Below are 7886 nucleotides of genomic sequence, written 5' to 3' on the forward strand. Positions count from 1 at the left end.
GTACTCCTTACGTTCGCCTACAGATAGTTAATAGCTATACAAGTAGTATTAATTATTAATTTTATGTGTTTAATCTTGTTTCATACTTTTTGTAGCAGGATCCCTACTTCATTTTAAAATTCATAGTTTTTAATACTCTTGTTTGTTTACTTGTTATACTCATATAAAGTATATACTTTATCTATAGCAACTGTCGTGTGTTTATCAATTGATATTTAGCGCCATCTGTTGGGTTGAAAAGATATTTAAGTTTGTGCATAATATGTTTACCATTTAAAAAAAAATCTATATATATTTATCGGAATATCAAAAGTGGATACCCACAGACAAGTCAAATAAACTGGAGAAATCTTGTAGTGATAGTTCGAGCCGTCTAGGGGCTAGCCCCATTGACGTGATCAGTTAGGTAGGTAGGTAGTAGACGAAAAAATTGCTGTTTTATAAATTTTTGAATTGTTATATCGAAAATATTAGCCATCTTTTAACGTATTATTAGTACATATGCGCACAATATATCGGAACCAATGCTTTGAATGGTCGGTTTTTCGCTTAGGAATTCAATAGGGTGGTTTTTCGGCGCGTCAATTATTTGGAAACCTTGCCGTTCCCTACTATTAAGTACTATCGTACTTCATAACTTTCAGTTTCTAAACTATTTCTAAGAGTGAATGAAGAGCCTGGAGTTGTGCCAACATGCATATTTATAAATTAAAATTAATTAATAGTTTCTTATGCCATCTTGGGCTAATATCACAAGAACATAATTATTGTAATGGGTTCTCTTTTTTTTATTACTTTATCGTAAGCAAGCAAGATAAAAAAAATTGTTTATAAGTTTCGCGTAATAATTAGAATAAAACATATTTAAGTTCAAAAATTTACTTAACCCTTTAAATGTTTTGCAAAATTAAAGCCATGCAAAAAATCATTTATTTTTCTGTTTACTGACTAAAGTTAAAGCTCTTAATAAATCTCTTTAACAATATTCTGAAGTGGAAACCTTTGGATACTTTAACTCCCCTGTTATTCGTGCATTTCTGTTCAAAACTGTGAAAAAAAAATTCAGAAGAAAATGTTTTTTTTTATTATTCAGACTTTTTATTATCATAATAATGTACAATGGAAATCTGCATGTCTTCAACTGAGGTTAAAACTCAATTAGCAACCCTTTGGAAATTTTTAAATAACAAAACAATCGCAACATGTTCCGGTGAAAGGTTTTCAATATTTGCAATCTCTCTGAATTTATTGGTAACCCTAGAGAGTTTAATGTTTTCAATACAATAAAAGACCTTGAGAATTGGGGATTTCAAGTTTTAGGGACAGATATGACTATTTACGCTTTAAAGGGATGAATATATTTATCAAAGCTTTGTAATCGCAAAATATTGAGTTTTTTTAGCTTTTAAATGTTTTTTTTTTTTTAATTTTGAGTGGATGTGGCACGTTCTTTAGAAACGAACTTCAGTTCAAAGAATCCTGCATCTAAACGTTTTCTGAGTTGATAAACCTTGTCATATTATATTATGTATAAATAAATCTTATTTTAGTACCCCTTTTTAATTCAACATCAATTCTCGTTTTTCAAATATTTGATGAATTCTTTCCTGTAATTAATGAGAACTTTAATAAACATAGAGATAGAAATATTTAGTTAAATCGATAATTCTACCTACACTATATAGAAAAACAGAGAATATTCATTCATACAATGAATCGGTTAACTGTCTTTTCATACACCTTAATTAGATTCAATTATCTAGTAAGATATTAAGCTAAAGTACTCACAATGGCAGCAACTAACATTAAATTACAATTTTTTAATGAAGGAATATGGAAATACGAGAATAATGTAGTTTAAAAATAGAAGTTCCAATTGATCGTGTATATAGAAATATTGCATACTTACAAGAAGCTTCCTAGACTAAACTACGTGAAACCCTTCTACAAGTTTGGAGCAGTTCTAAGAGTTGAATTTACATCAGGAGGGATGAAAGATTTCCTTCAAGACCAGTCCAATGTGAGGCGGAAAGGTATAGTCAAAATATGGCACCAGTGGTCCTTAAGTCTATTCAAGACTTGGCATTATCACAATACAGTTTTTCTGGTCTCCATTGGCTAAAGACAGTGTTCCACCCACATCACAGAAAACGTAACGTTGTCTTTAATTTTTACCAGTTAAAAAGTAACCAGGAAAAAATTTTTGGGGGGTTTCATTCCAGACGCAACACAGCTCGAAGCCAGTCAACACACGTTGATTACGTGTCGCGGACTCCCAGCAAGTGGATAGGAAGCTGTAGGAAACAGAGATAACCACAACGATCGTGTCACGTGATAGCTGCTACTAGACTCTAAGGAGGAAAACGCACCAGTGTTTTACCAACAAGTTGCATGGCATGTGAGGTGCAACATGTTATAATGAATATCGCGAAGTGAGAAGCCTGCTAGCAACATCGCCAAACTCAGAATTATTCTCAAATAAGAGAAACTCGTCACCGTGTTATTGACTTGACCTCAAGACCTCTCCTCTATCCTGTTCAGTTATTTCGTATAACGTACACAAAACACCACGAAGGGAAATTCATTATGGAAACACCCCATTTGTGTTGACACAGCATTCGCAATGGTATTTGTCAAAAACAATCTCTAAGATCCCGAGTTAAGTCCTAATTTTATTAAAAAACAATCTCTAAGATCCCGAGTTAAGTCCTAATTTTATTTAAAAAAAACAATATCTAACATCCCGAGTTAAGTCCTAATTTCCTTAAACACAATCTCTAAGATCCCGAGTTAAGTCCTAATTTCCTTAAAAAACAATCTCTAAGATCCCGAGTTAAATCCTAATTTCCTTAAAAAACAATCTCTACCGAGTTAAGTCCTAATTTCCCTATCTTGAGCGTGGTCTTTAATTATGTGCTACTTATTGTTTACTGGTTATATCATAGTGATTTTTATATACCAAACCTAACTCATTTCTCAAAATGTGTACATTCTATAACGATTTCGTATAATATATTATTTGTGTGTATAGTCAAAATACCTTTTGGATAAATGTCGTACTCTCCATGTGTTAATGGCGTTATGTAAAAAATACGAAGACCCAATGAGTGATATTTCAGATACAAATTAACGTTACGAAAGAGTTAAAGATAGGCCTAATGGGCGGTCTGAACAATGTTATGCTAGACAAATAATACAAAAAGTTAATCAGTAGTCTGATTATGGTTGCATATACCTGAAAAACTACAACTAATTAATCATCGATGTTTAAATGCTCTATCAATAACAGATCGTGGATTATAAAGAAATGCCCTTTATAAAGCTAAGATATATGGAAGTTGGTCTCACCTTTTCTTCAAGAAGAAAAACAACAAAGTTGACAAGACAGAGTACGTGACTTTTCGTACTGATAACCAAACTGGAAGATCGTATTTGGCAGACAACGAGCTCGTTTTATGCTGTGTGGTAGATTGTTGAAAGCACCATGAATCAGAAGTTGAATTTATGATGGGAACAACGCATGCCTTCCTTGTCCTTGTGGTGATGACAAGAGAAAATATAAATAAAGTTTAATCATATTGGAGAAGTCCCAATTCTGATTGTTATGACAGAATTTGAGTAATGCTATCATCCAAACATCGTTTTTATCGGAAGAGATGATAGTTAGTCAGCGTGTAACTGAAAGGAAATTAGTTGCTCAACCAAAACTTCTTGAACGTAATGTAATTTGTTATGTTGCTTTTTCGACTACAAAAAAATCTTCAACACATACAGCCCCCCCCCCCAGTGGCACAGTGGTATGTCTGCGGACTTACAACGCTAGAAACCGGGTTTCGATACCTGTGGTGGGCAGATCACAGATAGACCTTTGTATAGCTTTGTGCTTAATAACAAACAACACATACACTTAAAAGTCGTGTATTTCTCATATTTCGCTTCTAATTGCAGCATTTAGACGGCATATTTTTTGCTATTAAGTAAAAAAAAACATACACACAAAATGGACTTTCTATACTGTACGCACCGCAAGGATCAAACCTCGAATTTTACCGCTGAGTCACGGGTGGTTTGCACATGTTATATTCTTGTAAATGTTACTTTACTTTGCTGCCATACATGACTTACTCTGAAGTCAACGAAAAATTACGACGTTTTGATATAAATATAATTACTTAGAAAATGCCCATTTTAGCTATGAGAATTCACACAATAAAATATCGTGGTATTTACTACTTGAAATTAACTGGTATAGATACCAATCTTTTGTTGTTGTTTTTTCGAATTTGATGTATTTAGATTACATAGTATTTTTGCTTCTCTAGTATTGGAAGAGTATTTTCTATTTCACTTCGGGCCCTCCTGTAGTTTAGTGGGAAATCCGATGGCTTATAACGCTAAACACTACTATTGAAAAGAACAATTCATTTTACTTTCGGAATATGGCCAAGCAAGGTCTACTGACTAACCTGTCGGACGGTGGATTGAAAGGTCTGGAGCTCGAGATGTGCTATCGCTGAACACGCCCCACACTTTCAGCTGTGGGGACGTTATAAAAGTAATAATCAATCCCTTTACTCAGTTCAAAGAACAAGATCCTGTCTTTGTGGCGGCAGGAGCTGTTGGCTGGCTACCTTCTTTTATTGTGGCTAATAATTCAAAATTAGTGTCGTTTATAGCTGAATACTAGAGATATCTGCGCTGGCTGTTTAGGCCACCTACAGATAAAGTGCTGTTCTGGTTGAAAATTCCAGTTCGAACTTTCAGCTATGCTCTTTTAAAATTACATGTCTAAATGTTGTATTAATTTGTAGAACTGTATCATGATTTTACGTTAACGTACTGAGTAATATTTTTTTCTTCGTGAATCATTAATTTCAGTCGAATTAACAGAGTACTAGAAATACCGTGTTTCCAATCTCTCAATGATTTTACAACTTGTCTAATTTATATGATCTGAGAAATATCCTAAATAATACTCTTTATTGTTGTACTGTCTAGCTTTTAACGTATCAATCATATTTTATTACATACATGAAATTTAAGTAATCATTTAAATATTTGGTACGGAGACTCAAAGTAATTAAATTAAAAAGTTCTTATTTTTTAACATTTTACGAATCGCAACTAAACATAATACAAATGTCAGCAGATAAATCATATAGTTTAAGTTGTTTTGCAACAACAGAGAGAATGCTTTAATTATTAAGGGTTTCAAAATTATCCCTCCAGAAACTGAGCCTATCGTATTTCCTTTGAACTAATGTGCTCAACAAAACTCGTCTGTTCCGTAAAGCATACGATAACATGTTTTGTATTGTATGAAACCGCCGTTCCGCTTGAAACTTTATATTTTTCATCCAACTATAAAATAGTTCAAAATCCTACGTCTTTCTTTTCAATATTTATACGTTTTTTTTTCCTTTATAAGTTTACTGGAGGAAAGGTAATTGTAGCACAATTTACTTATAGTTCAAAGAGTGTTCATTAAATAGTTTAATGAAATGTAAAGGGTTTCCCGTCATATATTATTCCACAAATCCATATAACGTCCAGGTATTTTTATTCTTGCAACTTTTGAAAATTGGAACCAGCGTCAAATTTTTGTTTACGCTAATGATCTAAGATGCACAAAAGATGCACTACGTAACAGTATAGGTTTATCAAAGGGACTTGAGTTCTCCTATTCATGTAGAATCTCTAATTGTTCATTAGTCCACAAAGTCAAGAAAGTTTTTTATCGAGTTACATTGTGTTTTGCGCATTATTATAGAATTAGTAGAATATAATCATGTTCATTGACAGCTAGTCAAATTATTGTACTCCTATTGAAGAAATAAAATATTCTTTGTAGTTAACATATTTATAGACAAGTGTGTTAAGTCTTATCAAAATAGCATATAACTTAAAAGGATTTCAGAGTAAGCTAATTGTCAAGGACTTTGGATAATTAAAAGCCGTTGTCTCATAAACCATGTTTAAGATCTAACTTCTCATTTTACTGTTTTTTGATGATAATTAAATTCAGTGATAAGACTGTGAGTGTGGGTGTACGTAGAAATCATGTAAAACTCTTTTGTTTGTACTTTCGCATAAATATTGATCGACTATGACATTTTAAATAGTAATGTTTGTTTGTTGTTAAGTGCACTATTACACAACGTACTATTTATGCTATACCCGCTGAACTGTTGTAGGGCAAGATATTGTAACTGTCTCACAGGTACGATGTTCTCAGTTAGAAGTGGAGTCAGCTGGCTTGTCACTAAAACCGCAATGGAAAAGGTTCTGAAAATCTATATGCAAAGCGTGAATAAGCCAAACTCGACAAAAAAAGAAACAGAAACGTGACCGTAACTATGGCATTATTATTACTCTCATTGCCACCCCCCAGTGGCACAGCGGAATGTCTGCGGGCTTACAACACTAGAAACCGGGTTTCGATACCCGTGGTGGGCAGAGCAAAGATAACCCTTGTGTAGCTTTGGACATAATTAAAACAAACAATTACTCTAATTAATTATACTTGTCATAGGACATCATGTTAGACCTATTGTATTTTTAAACTCTACATTGTTAATCTAATTCCTCAGGGATTGTCAAGAATTATAGTGTATGATAATAGTATTTCACCCACACTATATATTCATTCGTTGCCATAACAATTTTTGTTCTAACCAATGGCCTATATAAATAATATTCCGACCACTACTGTGTTCGTTGTATCCCAGCCGGCCTGAAGAGCTCTGGATTGAACGAAAAGAATCGTCGGTAGTGAATATGACAAATATAGTGTATTTCAAATACTATTATTATACACTCTTCTAATTCTTGAACTTCCCTAAGGGAATAGATTAATAATGTAATAGTAAAAATATAATAAGCCTAACATAATGTCTTATGGCAAGTGTAATGAATTATAATTATGCTTGTAAAAGACGTTCACGCCATAACATTTGATTTTTCTACTCTTCCTTTCAGTATTACAACTGAAACATCAGTGACAGATGGCGCATGAAATCCATCTCTCAATGTATGACCAACATTTCTGTAAAACAGCATAATATCGATTTTGCCTACAGTACTGGACAATTATGAAAGTAAATCTGATAAAGGAATTATGATTATATTCAATGATAACATCCATCGTAACTACCCAGAATGTCACGCCACCAATTTAGTCAGACAAACTCCATCAACAGATGATAGAAACCAAAATTGTTCCTACTTTGCACATGAACAACGCGGTAAATCTCTCTAAGGGTAAGATTTACGAGCTCTTGGTTGGGAACATAAAATGTCTAATTACGGATAACTACACTGGTAAAAACGGAAGAAAAAAAATGAGCTTTCTCTGAATTAAAATATATTCAGTTTCTAAGATACGACGAGTTACATTCATGTTATATGTATGTCACACACAAAATACGTTTTTTCGTGCGATTTTTTCATTTTCATTTGTTCGACACTAAAGTGCTTTGTGGTATTATAAAAGTAAACAAAGAAAACAAATTACCCAGAAGTTCGTGAATCTTGTATTTAAAGTGTGGTGAGTTGTGGCAAGTGGAATAATATGGAGTGAAGATAAACACATACAAACTTCAATGACAAATAAACACACAAAAATGCGTCTAAAAGCCAGGCTGACTGGTCTAGTGACATTGTGTTTTTCGGTTAAATTTAAACTAAATGAATAAAGTGTATTTGTGTAAAAACGTAAATGAGACAAAATTTATTTAATAATGTATTGAAAACAGTCTAAACCAGCTCAATTATTAACTAGAATAAAACAAGCTAATCACAGAAACAGTGGGTTCAACAATCAAAAGAAGATGTTATAAAACAAGAACAAAATTTCTACAGCAAATTCTCAAATGAATCTGGTTGAA

General features: G+C 32.9%; 1 long non-coding RNA gene across 1 annotated transcript in view; it reads right to left on the reverse strand.

Moving 5' to 3' along the window:
• The window catches only part of LOC111086162, a 95835-nt gene extending 93571 nt beyond the window's left edge, over window positions 1–2264 (reverse strand). The window contains exon 1 of the long non-coding RNA XR_002610903.1: window positions 1910–2264. This is a non-coding gene — a long non-coding RNA (uncharacterized LOC111086162). The remainder of the gene's footprint in view (window positions 1–1909) is intronic.
• Between the last annotated feature and the right edge of the window lie 5622 nt (window positions 2265–7886).

The sequence above is a fragment of the Limulus polyphemus genome, unplaced genomic scaffold, assembly GCF_000517525.1.
Source record: "Limulus polyphemus unplaced genomic scaffold, Limulus_polyphemus-2.1.2 Scaffold887, whole genome shotgun sequence".
Lineage (NCBI taxonomy): Eukaryota > Metazoa > Arthropoda > Merostomata > Xiphosura > Limulidae > Limulus > Limulus polyphemus.